At 38.7% G+C, this 13,586-nt stretch overlaps 1 protein-coding gene and 1 pseudogene across 1 annotated transcript in view; one reads left to right on the top strand and one right to left on the bottom strand.

The window, feature by feature from the left end:
• ADGRB3 (adhesion G protein-coupled receptor B3) overlaps positions 1-13,586 on the top strand; it is a 790,044-nt gene that overhangs the window by 224,543 nt on the left and 551,915 nt on the right. The window lies entirely within an intron of this gene.
• LOC108790584 lies at positions 8,214-9,881 on the bottom strand (annotated as a pseudogene).

Below are 13,586 nucleotides of genomic sequence, written 5' to 3'. Positions count from 1 at the left end.
ACTATAGCATTTCCAATTAATTGTACTAAAGTCTTCCTTCTTTGGGTCTCGATCTCCTTGCCCAATACTGGGAATAAACTTGAAATTCTGCTTCCGTAAGTTTCCATTCTTGTTAAGTTAGAAAGCCAGGTCCATGCGAATTAAATTTAAAGTAACCTTGGCTTTCAAAGTAATTAATGTCTAGGTAGTTTTGAAAGCAAGGAGATTAGAAAGTGCTGAGGAAAGTGATATGCAAGAGAAATGCTTGAGATGTTATTGTTACTAATAGCTATGAAATAAAAAGAGATGGCTTTTTTCAAAGGGAATATTTATCCTGTTACTCATTGAATGCCTATGTTTACCACCATACCTTCTGCAGAATCAATTTGTGACGACCATCTTGAACTGATAGCTTTTGTGAACATCATTAACCTTGACAGCCTTGCTCTTACAGAACATGAGGCAGAGGGAATAACGATTAAAATAAAATACATAAATATACCACATTGATGTACCTTTTATTACAAGAAAACATGCTCACATTTGAGTTCCAGCAAAGCAATTAATCCTATCCTATTTCATTTATAGGGAGACAAAGAAAAGGTCACTTAAAGGAAATATGTGCTGAGAAAAATAGGTATGCTGCCCAGAGCTCCTTTAAAAAAATGCCAGTTGACTGGATATCTCTGTCCTAAATGCTCCATTAATCAGTGATCCCCAAAAAAGTATGCTGATCATAAAAGTCAGAAAGAACTTATGACCTGCAAACTTTTGGGTCTATTCACTAAGCTGCCGTAGGTCACCGACCCCAAGCGAAGTGAGACGAACGCTGTTCGGCTGTTCACTTCAGGCTGGTATGGCTGTTTCCAGCCGTATATCGGCTGAAATCAGCTGTACATTGGGTGGCTTCGAGTCCCTCAGTGGGACAGAGCAGAATAGAAAAATAGTTTAAAAAGGTAGAAAAAAATAGAAAACGACTGTGCGGAGCTAGCAGTGACAGCTAGCTCCGCCCAACTGTTTTCTATTGGCCGGGCGGTTCTGCTGCAGTAAAGAAAATCCCCATAGGAAAGCATAGCTAGATTCGTATTGGCTATTTCACTTTGCAATAGCCAATAACAAACTAGCTATTGCACCCGCCCTCTGCTGCTGTCAATCACCAGGCGGGGACCTAATGGAGAACTGCAGGTCCCCCTCTGCTGATTGACAGCAGCAGTGGGCAGGTGCAATAGCTAGTTTGCTATTGGCTATTGCAAATTGAAGTAGCCAATAGGAATCTTGCTATGCTTTCCTATGGGGAAGGAAAAAACGAGCAGGGAAAGGTTTACTCTGCTCGATTGAGCAGAGTGAACCTTTCTGAGAGAAAGTGTTTCTCTCCTGGGCGGCTGGAAGCCTATTAGACTCCCAGAGCATCCAAGAGAGGAATGAAAGATGCGTTCCTGGTTACCTGCTAACCAGGAACGCCATCTGACATTACACACTGAGAACATGGAGAGGTTGCTCTCAGTGTGTAATGACAGCATCCCTGGTTAGCTGGTAACCAGGGACGCTGATATCTCTGCAAGTGGCTGGAGCCAGGCATGAGATGACAGCTGGCTCTGCCCAGCTGTCAGAAGCAGGCTGTCAGCCAGCCAATGGCCGGCCATTCGGCCAGCTTCGGCTTTCAGCGCGGCCCAGTCGAGCCGAGACATATGCCTTCGGCTCGACTGAGCCGCTCTGCCAACTTCGGGAGCTGTACGGGCTATAGGGAATAGCCCGTACAGCAGCCCTTCGGTTCTACTCATTTTCTTATTTGATTTAAAACATATAATTGTTATAATTTCTATCATTTCATTAGAACTTCAGTACAGAAATATAGTAACACATATCCTAGATGCACATTAACATCACCAAAGTTATGCAATGTTTGGAATCAGTGCTCTTGCATGCTGGTTTTATATAGATTGATTGATTTGGCATTAAATAAATAAATAATTACAACTGGACTTACAGTATCACCATATAAATAAGGCTACTATTAAAAAAGGACAGGTTTCAACAAGTAATTACTGAACTCCCCCATGTTGTGTCAAATGTCTACCATATTGATTTCCCCCTATATTAAGACCCGTGAGGCCACATTTGCTATAAAATTAGAACACATAATGTGATTTTGCTTAAGACATTCTTTGATAAATTCTAAATAATTTAGTTTATAAAGACAGTCTACAATAATTTACATATTATTAGAAACAAAATAGCCATTCTGTCGTTGCTAGATACAATAGATCACCAATAGATGTTGTTAGATCACCAATAGATGTTGTTGCTAGATATAATATGGGCCAGAAAAATGTATTCAAACATCATTGTGTAGGAAAATACCAGTCACATTTTTCATACATTATACTCATTGGTGCTATCTGTATTACTTCAGTAGTTTGTTTCTGTTGAAGTATTTTTATTCTTCATAATACCCTGTAAATGTTTTTGTAATAACAGACTTGAGGGGGTTTTGTAAACCTTGTACAGTGAAATTTACTGCCTGCAACGTGTTCATTTAGTCACAGGTATGTGTTACCAATACAGGTCAAAGTTAGAGTGTCCCTGCAAAGGTCCCCCAGATCCACTTACACTCACCTTGCCAGCACTCTCTCACCACTCCTTTCTCTGTTACAGGCATTTCTGGGTATGGAACATCATGTGACTCCCCCACTCCCATGACTGTGCTTCAACCAAGCCACCAATTACTTGGTTCACAGCTTTGTAGCTTAACAATGCCAATGATTAACCAACAGTGACATACACAGATTAAATTCTGTAGTATGAAAAAGTAAAAATCATATAATATTCTAGACACTAAAATATTTGGTGCAAACCTGTTGCTTAAACTGTGGCTAACTCAAGCATTAAAATTAGACAACCCTCTAAACCTTAGCCATATTCATGTGAAGAAAGGAATATAATTCACAGAGTTATAGTGCAATAAAGTTTTTACCGTATCATTTTGCATATCACACAGTCTTCATGTAATGTGTATCCAGTTTCTCCCAATAAATGGACACAAAGTAAAACTGTAGGGCATAGTGATCATCCTGGTAGAAGGATCTGCTGCAATAACACTATTATTATCATCCATAAAAAGGAGCAGAAAGTTAAAGCAGATGTAAACCCAGTAACATTTTATTTGCTGATGCACTGAGTATCTTAAACAATTGCAATCTTTTTTAAGATAATTCTTGTTTTCACCGTTTTCATTACTTTATTGCATCTCCTGCAGCCACTTCCTGCAATTGGCTGTACAGCATTTCACATATGGGGTTCCTGATGGTGACAACAGTAGACCATGCCCATATAATATGTGTTGAAACGTAGAGTCTCCACCAGAAGCCTGTATGACCGAGTGACAGGGACACAGTGGTGAATACACATTGGGATACACAGTAGATCAACACTCACACAAGTGTTTCTCAGCAGATTTCAGAGGACATGTCTCTTCAATGGAGCACCATTTGGTGGTGCAGGCAGGGTAAAGGTAAGTATTATCCCCCTTCTTTTACAGGGGACTATGTTTTGACAATTTAATTTGGTGACAGGGTCACTTAAATATGTCATATTTGCCAAACTGGATTTTCTTGAGTTCAATATTTGTAAGTTTTAGCATGGCAGCAATCTCTGGCAGTCATCAGATTATGATTGTAGACCATAGATTGGTTCGATTATGATTAGAGTCTCAACACCTGATATAATACCTGTTCCTGGTCAGGGACCCACATAATTGTACAGCAAGAATGAGGTTGACAGCCCAAGGGCATGAACGTTCTGAAACAAATTTTCAATGGCAGTCTCCATATTTCTGTCCTGACAGATTCCGTTATGCTTTCTTCTGCTAAGAACAAGGTCAGCATAGCCTTTGCAATAGTAAGCCTGAATTCCTGAAAACTAGTTTATATATATATGTATATATATATATATATAATATATATATATGGCAGTAATATATTGCCATGAACTTTTCAGGGAATTATGTAAGGTACAGTATTTTTATATTGTATCTTATATTCATGAGCAATTGTGCCATAGGGCAATGTAGGCTGAGTTTGCAGAGTTACAGGGTTCAAATGGCAAAGAAATAAAGTGTATAGTTAATAATCTTCATAACATCTGTGAAGATAGCCACATGGAATGTCAAATGGTAATAAAGTGTATAAAAACAAATTATATTTCATCTAAACCAGTACTTTGTATGCTTTAGTCTACAGAGAACATTCTGAAAAATATTATACTGAATGAAATTATGCTATTTGTTCTAGTAACAAAGCAGATCAGTGGTCCAAAATAATAAGCCAGGAACAGATTGGTGCAGAAAATTATTTCAGGAAACTGATTAAATAACTTAGCTTAAGTGATATCAGTGTTAATCTAGCACAGTCAAGCTTTAGGTTGTGGCCTGTAGGCATAGATAAGAATGCCTATCTGAAAAGCTTTTTATAATGGGAGAAAATGGTTGCACTTAATGAAAGCATATTCCAATCAAATTACTAATGATATCTAGCTAATTAACCTTAGGATATTAAAACTATATGCTTAACAAAGAAAATCAATATGGGACGATGTGATTTATAAACAGTGAATGTTAATAGTCAGCATGAGCCCATATAGAATACTGCAGTAATATTCTGATCTTATTTACCATTTGCACAGTTATACAAAATGCATTATTATTAATAATAATAATAAACGTTATCACAAAAAATAAAAATAAATTGTTACTACTACTTGATTTTTTTTTTGCAAGCCAGCGTGGGATACCAATTAATTATTTAATAGGGATTGGCTTGGTGTTGGAGTCGAGCATGAGTTTGACTCAAACATCAGCAGTTTGTGTGTTCGGCGAAATATTCTGTTCATGTCTTCGTCTTTTTTTAAATAAAAGACTTGTCAAAAAATTGTCTTTTGTTTTAAAAAAAAAAAGGATTTATTAAGAAGTCTATTTTAACCCTTTATTGAATGGGTAGGGGTACAGGTACCCCTTACTCATTCACAAGGGGGACTGCATCTGGGTGCCCCTTTATTAAAGGGGTACCCTGATGTGAATATGCCCCCTGCCCGCATCCCCACAACCAACACCCCAGGCTTGTGGGGAAGAGGCACGGGGACATGTGGCCTGGTATTGCAGGGGGGGGGGGGCTCGCTCGTCTCCCCCCTTTCCTGCCCTGCCCGGCCTGTGCTCAGATCAAGGGGCTGGTTGGGAATTTTAGGGGGGACCCCACATTTTTCCCCCCACATTTCCCCCCCCAATTTTTGTGGGTGGGGTTCCTCTTTAAAATTCTTTAAAATTCCTACCAGACCTTAATGGAACTCCACATATTTTTTTGTTTTTTTTACATGGGGTCCCCCCTAAAATTCTTACCGGACCTTAAGGGTCTGGTATGACTTTTGGGGAACCCCACAATTTTTTTCTCTTTTTTTTCCTAAATGGAGTCCCTCCTAACTTTCCTACCAGATCTAAAGGGTCTGGTATTGTTGGGGAGGGGGCACTGCATGCTTTTTTTTTCAATATCATTTTTTTTAAACAAATGTAATTTTTACTGCAGCGGGTGCTATACAGATGTGCCACTTTACATGCAATTTAAGGGGAGCCCCGGGCACAATATTTAAAGGAATTTTTCATTTTTATTGTTTCACGTTAAGTGATGTTAAAATCACTGCTCCTTTCAAAACAAATCCCCATACCCTTTTTATGGCCAATACATTGCATATAAGCCTCCAAAATGGGGACAAGTGATTTTCAAAGTTCTAGCCCCATAGACTTGCATTGAGTTCGAGTTTGAATTCGAACTTCTTCCATGTTCTAAAGTTCAAATTCGAACCAAACAGGGGGGTCTTCAGCCCATCACAATTAATAGCAAATCAGTTTTATGGCAAGAAGAAATACCATTATGTTTGATGACAGTTGGTCATATGGGACCAGTCGATTTATGATGAAGTCATCTTGCACAACATAGTGCAAGTGATAAAACATAGTGCATATGATAAACATAATCACTTAAATTAAACCTGTTAACTATGAAGAGAAACATAGAGACTGCCATTACTGACTTACCCTTCTAAAATACTGGTTATCTGAATATCATAGTGATCGCCTGGCTTCCGTCTTTTGAGTTACTGAATCAAAATAAGTAGTCCAATATGGATTTCTGACTTTTCAATTACTTTTCAAATCTGTATAGTTTTTCAAGGTCAGTGATTTAAAGTGCTGTAGTCAGTGTGTCAGCATAATAGCCAGACAACTAGCATACTCAGAAGTAGGGTTGCACAGATACCAAGTACAGTACTCGGTACAAGTACGAGTACATGTACCGATACTTTTGAGCTCCAAGACTAGACTAGAGAAAAATTTAAAAATTAGGAGGCGGCTGTCATGTGTAAGGAGCACACGGAGCTCCTGGGATTTGTACATCTCTGTTTTAATGTACGATTTTGTTTTTATGAATATAAATAAAGCGATGCACAGATACCAGTTTTGTGAGTACGAGTACTGGTACTTGCCGAGTACTTACAAGTACGAGTACTGATACATTTTTGTTTATTGTCATGTGACAGTTTTTCTAAAACAATACAGACTAATGATTTCAGGACAGTGGTGGAGTGCCAAAGCCATGTCCCAGCTGCAACCGCTGCAACCCTGGTAGTTCTCATGAAAATGCCAAGTATCTGCACTGGTACTCGAAAAGTATCTGTGCATCCCTACTCAGAAGCATGTCAGCAATAGCAACTCCTATAGTTCTCTTATGCTAGGTTTACTTTAAATAAGGTAAATTTTTTACTATTAGTTTTGATGCACTGTCGGATGAACATAACACTGCTGTATGCTGTGGCTACTGTGAAGGCTACTGTAAAGGCATTATCTACAGTAAGGCACTTATGTTAGAGCACATCAGCATCAAATAAACTAGAGTCTCTACAAAAAATTGATCATAAAAAAAAGAAAATGGTAAAGGATTCCCTAAACAATCTTTATAACATTTGTATGGTGCACAGGGATTCCGGGATACTGGCATTCCTAAATGTGACATTGGTGGTCTGTGGTATGTTGGACAGATAGATGGAAACATTTCAAGAATCCCAACATGTTGACAATCCATCTTTAATTGATGGATAATCTATATTGGCTTTTCTGTATGTTGTAGTGTATTTGGTTTAATATTGGTAGAATGTTCTCCCTTTTACTCTCAGTTCTAATTCATCATTATGCATCAATGGTAAAAATTTACATTGCATCTGTCCCCAGCAGATGTGTAAAATACCTGAAAATGAGCCAAGAAGAAATGGTGGCCACATGGTGTATAATTAAAGATAAAATATATTCACCGAGAATGTACCTTTTTTGTGGCATAATGGCTATGCTTGCTGTGGTAACAGTGTGAACATAGATTATGTTTTAATTTGACATTCACAGAAGGGAAGCCAGTGTTCAGAATTGTACAATCAAACAGCGTGATTCAATAAGAGTACCCAATAATTACTCTCCCAACACCACCACTTCTGCAATTTGAAGCTCTGCCTCTTCTTTAGAGCCCCCTCCTTTAATGACCGTAGAAGACTGTATGGTCATCATCTGCCGATGGGGTACAAAGCGAGTCCCATTTTTTTTTTTTAAAGTTCTTTCATTACTTTTAAATGTAGGTGAATTTGTCAATTAAAATTTGTGTACTAAAAAGTTATGGGAACCATATGCTGCACTTTATTGTTTTAATTTGATCTATGTTACAATTTGCAATATATCTTTTAGGTAAATATCAATAATAACTATTGTGGTCTAATTGTAATATTATTAATAATCTCATCTTCTGTCTAGTTCTATCAGTAGTCCCAACAGTTATAATAGTTGCCAAAGAAATGTTTTAACAGTTAAAAGAATGTCATGAGTGCTATTTAAAATAAGTTTTAGAGAAAGAACAACTTATATTTTACAGACTGATTTTACAATATATTATCTGTATCATTATAACAAAGGTCGTTTGCTTAGGATGTAAATTCCATTTAACTATTTTGAATTCAGAAAAAGCAGTAGCAAGGGATTTTTTTTCTAACCTCAGGGTCGACTACTTACTGTGTTTTTTAATTACAAGAATATAATGTGAGCACTGTTTGAAAAACAGGATATGTTAGGCTTGAGATACTGGAATTTGTAGAATACTTGCCCAGTCATACTGTATGTTGAAATTAACATAAACAAAAAACTAAAAAAATTCTCATTAACTTTGTTTAATGGTCTCAAAAAATTTGGTGACATTTTTTGGTAAATTTGTTCCCACATAAAAATTACTGATTTAAAAACACTAATAACTTAAAACTGCCACAAACAATGGTCCACAAAATATTCCTTTCCTTCTGAAGCTTTTACGATGCATTGTTATCATTAACCAGTCTTTTACTATTAAACTTAAATGGCCAATTGAGACAAACAGTTCTGAGACCAATCTTCCACCGCTGGTTAATACTGAGGTGGTGCTGGATTGTTGCATTCTTTTGGTGTTTTGGGCCTTCTGAGCAGACTTTGTAACTTTGCCAGCACCTTTTCGACCGCCTTGATTACACCAACGGCAACAGTCTGCCTCATGTCACGCACAGCGAAGCGACCAAGAGGAGGATAGTCAGAGAAGCTCTCCACACACATGGGCTTGCCAGGGACCATTTCAACGATGGCAGCATCACCAGACTTCAGAGACTTGGGGTTTTCTTCCCGTTTCTTACCAGAACGACGGTCAATCTTCTCCCTAAGCTCAGCAAACTTGCAGGCAATGTGACCAGTGTGGCTATCCACCACGGGTGCATATCCCGCACAGATCTGTCTTGAGTGGTTCAGGATAATGACCTGTCCAGTGAATCCACCAGCTTCCAATGGTGGGTCATTCTTGCTATCACCAGCAACGTTACCAAGACGGATATCCTTCACGGAAACGTTCTTTACGTTGAAACCAACGTTGTCACCGGGCAAGCCTCAGTCAAAGCTTCATGGTGCATTTCCACAGACTTGACTTCAGTTGTTATATTGACTGGAGCAAAGGTAACCACCATACCTGGCTTAAGGATACCAGTTTCAACATGACCGACTGGTACTGTACCAATACCACCAATCTTGTAGACATCCTGCAGAGGCAGACAAAGAGGCTTGTCAGTAGGGTGGCTGGGTGGCAGAATGCAGTCAAGAGCTTCAAGCAGAGTGGTTCCACTGCCTTTTCCCTCTTTGTGGGTGATGCTCCATCTCTTGGACCATGGCATGTTGACACTGGGTTCAAGCATGTTGTCACCATTCCAACCAGAGATGGGCACAAAGGCAACGGTGCCTGGGTTGTAACCAATTTTCTTGATGTAAGTGCTTACTTCCTTTACTATTTCCTCATATCTCTTCTGGCTGTATGGTGGCTAAGTGAATCTATTTTGTTAACTCCAACAATAAGCTGCTGCACAAGCAGAGAGTAGGCCAGAAGAGCATGCTCCCGAGTTTGTCCATTCTTTGAGATACCAGCTTCAAATTCGCCAACACCAGCAGGAACAATAAGCACATCACAGTCAGCTTAAGAAGTACCAGTGATCATGTTCTTGATGAAGTCTCTGTGGCCAGGGGCATCAATAATTGTGACATAGTACTTGCTGATCTCAGATTTCCACAGGGAGATGTCAATGGTAATACCACGCCCACGCTCAGCCTTCAGTTTGTCCAAGACCCAAGCACATTTAAAGGAGCCCTTTCCCATCTCAGCAGCTTCCTTCTCGAATTTTGTTGGTATTGTATGCTTGTCGATACCCCCACATTTGTAAATGAGATGTCCAGTTGTGGTGGACTTGCCAGAATCTACGTGGCAAATGATGATGATGTTGATGTGAGTATTTTCCTTTCCCATTGTGGAGTTTTAGATGGTGATGGACAGCTTGTCAATTCACCGCCGACCCGGTGAGGAAGAGCCATGAATGAAAATTATAAGTGTAGACTTCACATTCAATTAGTTTAAAGGATGACTATAGATTTGTAAGGTTCCTTCCAAAAGGACCCCTCTTGCTACCCTTAGTTAAATAATAAATGGAAGCAGAGCTTCACATCCCAGCCTCCACCGCATTTACAGTGTTGTCCTGTCCATTAGTTTGCATGCTTCCATAGAAATTAATAAAATACATGAAATACCTCTCTCCTGCATGCATGGAGACAGGTATTCCATCAATTTAAATGGTACTGTTTATGCATATAGAAAGTAAGGCAAAATGAGCTATTGCAACATAGGCTGTAAACACTGTAGTTGATAGGTGGTGTAAGGGGAGGACTGGGAACATTTGGTCTGGGTTGAAACCACAGTTAACTGGCCTTTTCATAGTAGGGATAGTTTGTGCTAAAGAAATTGTATTGCACAAAGTGCATGGTGGGGTCACAGTTTTTAGCAACCATTGTAAAAGGTGGGTGTTGTCTTAAAAAATGTGGTTTACTGTAACATACCTTTTCACATACCTATGCTAAAAAAAATTACATTGTAAGGGATGCAATGTAAATGAGGAAATACTCAGCTGAACAAGATGACTGGACATAAAATAATATAAAAATTATATTCCATTATCACAAATAATTCTTATTGTTAAACTGTCTTTCATAAATCAGCTAAACACACTTACATTCTTCTAGCATTGACTTTCTTTGCAGCTCTCTGCATTTGGTCAACTAACATCTCAGAGCCAAGGCAGTTGGTGCTGGAAGATTTAATTCTGGCAGGTGCTGTGATAATAGGTCTGAACATAGAGCATACAGTTAGTCCAACTGCTGTCTCTCACTGTGGGTCCAACTTTAATTGAGGTCTGAATGGAGGAGTATCTCTACTCATATCTTTTTTATACGTGCCCAATATTTCTTATCTGGACTCTCCACCTGCCCAACCCTGCTGCAGCAGAAGCAAGAACAAGGTGAACCCATAATATAATGTCAATACTTCTATGTAATGTGGCTAAGGGGGGTAGCAGCATGCTAATTTCATAAGCGCAATAGTTTTGGGATGTTTGACTTAGCACAAATTATATTTTATCTATACTAAAACTGCTGAACTACTAAGGTCATAGTTATGTTTACTACAGGTGTTCAGTGGTCAATACTTCTATCTCTGCTGTTTATTACACCAACAAATGAAACAAAAACATTTAATAAAGATGGAGATATGCCTCCTGTTGGAGTATAAACCACATTCATACAATGCACAAATTATAAAAGAAACCAATTTTCATTGCAGTGTTGTGTGGTTAAATGTTTTAAAGGATAATTAGCAAGTCCAACCGTTCTTAATTTACTACCACTAGATATGACCTGGATGACTGAAACCCTTTTCAATGTATTTTGGACATATGAAATTTAGGAACATATAGGCTCTCAGTGACACTGCTCATCACAATGAGAACTCTTGTTTTCATCTACCTCCAGTGAGCAATGTCTGAGGTTAAAACCAATTATTAGAGAGTGTAAAACATATCTACAGAGTATAAAATACACTAGGGCTGTTACTGATTAAAATTTTCGTGCTCGATTAATAAAAAAAAATTTTCAGCGATTAATTATAACGCACATACAGATCCAACTACATTGCCCTATACACATACAGCACAGCAATGAAGTAATAAAATGAACTAGGATCACACTAATCCAGCACGTTATTATTCTGAGTTGCCCCACTCAATATGGCCGCCGCTTGAGTGGGGCAACTCAGAATAATAACGTGCTAGATTAGTGTGATTCTAGTTCATTTTATGACTTCATTGCTGTGCTGTATGTGTATTGGCCAATACCTTGGCTGGCGCTCGTGCAGAGCAAGTTTCTTGGGCAAACTCACTGGCCCAAGTGGCTCCGTCGGCTAACGTCAACGTCACCGGACTCCTCCCCCCTTCCCTTCGTTAGCCGATGGAGCCACTTGGGGACATCGACATCACAGGACTCCTCACCCTTCCCTTCGTTAGTCGACGGAGCCACTTGGGGACATAAACGCCACCGGACTCCTCCCCCCTTCCCTTCGTTAGCCGACGGAGCCACTTGGGGAAGGGGGAGGAGTCCGGTGACGTCGATGTCCGTGACCTCATCGGATCTCCGACCGGACTCCCGGAAGCCGGCGGAGAGGTGAGTATTTTCATTAGCGATCAAAAAAATGTAATCGATCAAAAAGATTAACGATTAATCGAGAAATTTATTGTTAATTTGCACAGCCCTAAAATACACTTTTCTATACTTAATAGCTTTGCATTAAGACTGCCCTCTTATATTGCCTAAGCCTTTGAATGTGTGTCTCAGAGTTGACTAGCAAGCCCTCAACATTCACAAACACACAAAAATGCACTTTCTTACTCCCCAGCACTTCTACTCATGAAGGTTCTTGCTACCAACTACTAAGGAAAAAAAAGAAGATTCAGACGGTGATATCAATGCACTGTTGACAGCAACAGGCCACCACCACTGGGAAGTTGTGTTAGTCAGAGAGTTATATTTCTGCTTTCTGTCTGAGCTCTTTCTTTCCTTTTCTCTTTGCAACACTCAAGATGCATGTACACATGAAGGCAAAGTAGTACAAATTATTTTGCGTTGAACCACCAAAATTTTGAATTTTTGCCTCCAGGGCATTGATCCAAATCCTTGCTGATTAGTACTATCACCACTGAAGGTGAGATAGAGGGTCATTTGGATAAAAAGAAATGACTAAATATTGTGGTTATTGACTACATTCCTGCCAATGGCCAGTTCTGCCAAAAATTAGCTCTGTGTTAAATAATTTTCATGTTTTAAATCTATTATATTATTTAAACCCCCCATTGCTAATGCAGGTACTGAATATTGCTACTTGGCATATGTTATAAACACTAAAATTAGATACAACTAGGTGGAACTAGGTTTTATCTACAAATACTGTATACTAGCAAACATAATGATCAATAAACAGCATCATACCACAAAAAAATACCAACTTTCTTTTGGAAAACAATGTTGTTGAGGTGGCCCAACAAAGTCATCTCGTGGAGTCATCTTGTGGGGTGGTCATAATAATCTGGCCACTCAGTGTATGTATATATTTGTTGTGTGAAGCAACCCCTGGATGCAGAATATTTTGGTAGATGGTTTTTTTTACCAATTAAAAGATTAATAGCGCCTTAAAATTGTGCTTTTATAGGTTAGAATTGTTACCTTCTACTATGTAAAATACCAAAAGCATCCTTTTCCTTCTCCAGCATATCATGTTTTTTTAACAATTAGAGTACATTTCATCTTCTGATGTGTCAAATGATAGAGAGAAAGACATTTTAATTTGTGTGATAATAGTTCTGTCATACTTGGCAATCTACAGCAGACATTACTTTATCAGAGAAGATATGAAGATAATATTGTTTTTGTGGGGTTTATTAATATTTAAAATATGTAGTAAACTCATATTACAGAAATCGTATGTGTAAAACTACCCAGAGTGTGAGTAGATTATTCAAATAAGTGAAAAAGTATTGACTGCATGTGTGCTTTCACTTGCAATGGTTAGATTTTGCTGAGCATTCACAATTCTATCTGGCACTGGGGTGAGTGATAGCTATACATTTTAGAGACCGTAGCTATAGAATGC

The sequence above is a fragment of the Nanorana parkeri genome, unplaced genomic scaffold (assembly GCF_000935625.1).
Source record: "Nanorana parkeri isolate BGI_ZX_2015 unplaced genomic scaffold, ASM93562v1 scaffold484, whole genome shotgun sequence".
Taxonomy (NCBI): domain Eukaryota; kingdom Metazoa; phylum Chordata; class Amphibia; order Anura; family Dicroglossidae; genus Nanorana; species Nanorana parkeri.
The sequence above is the reverse complement of the archived record's forward strand: the minus strand, read 5'-3'. Positions and strand labels throughout refer to the sequence as shown.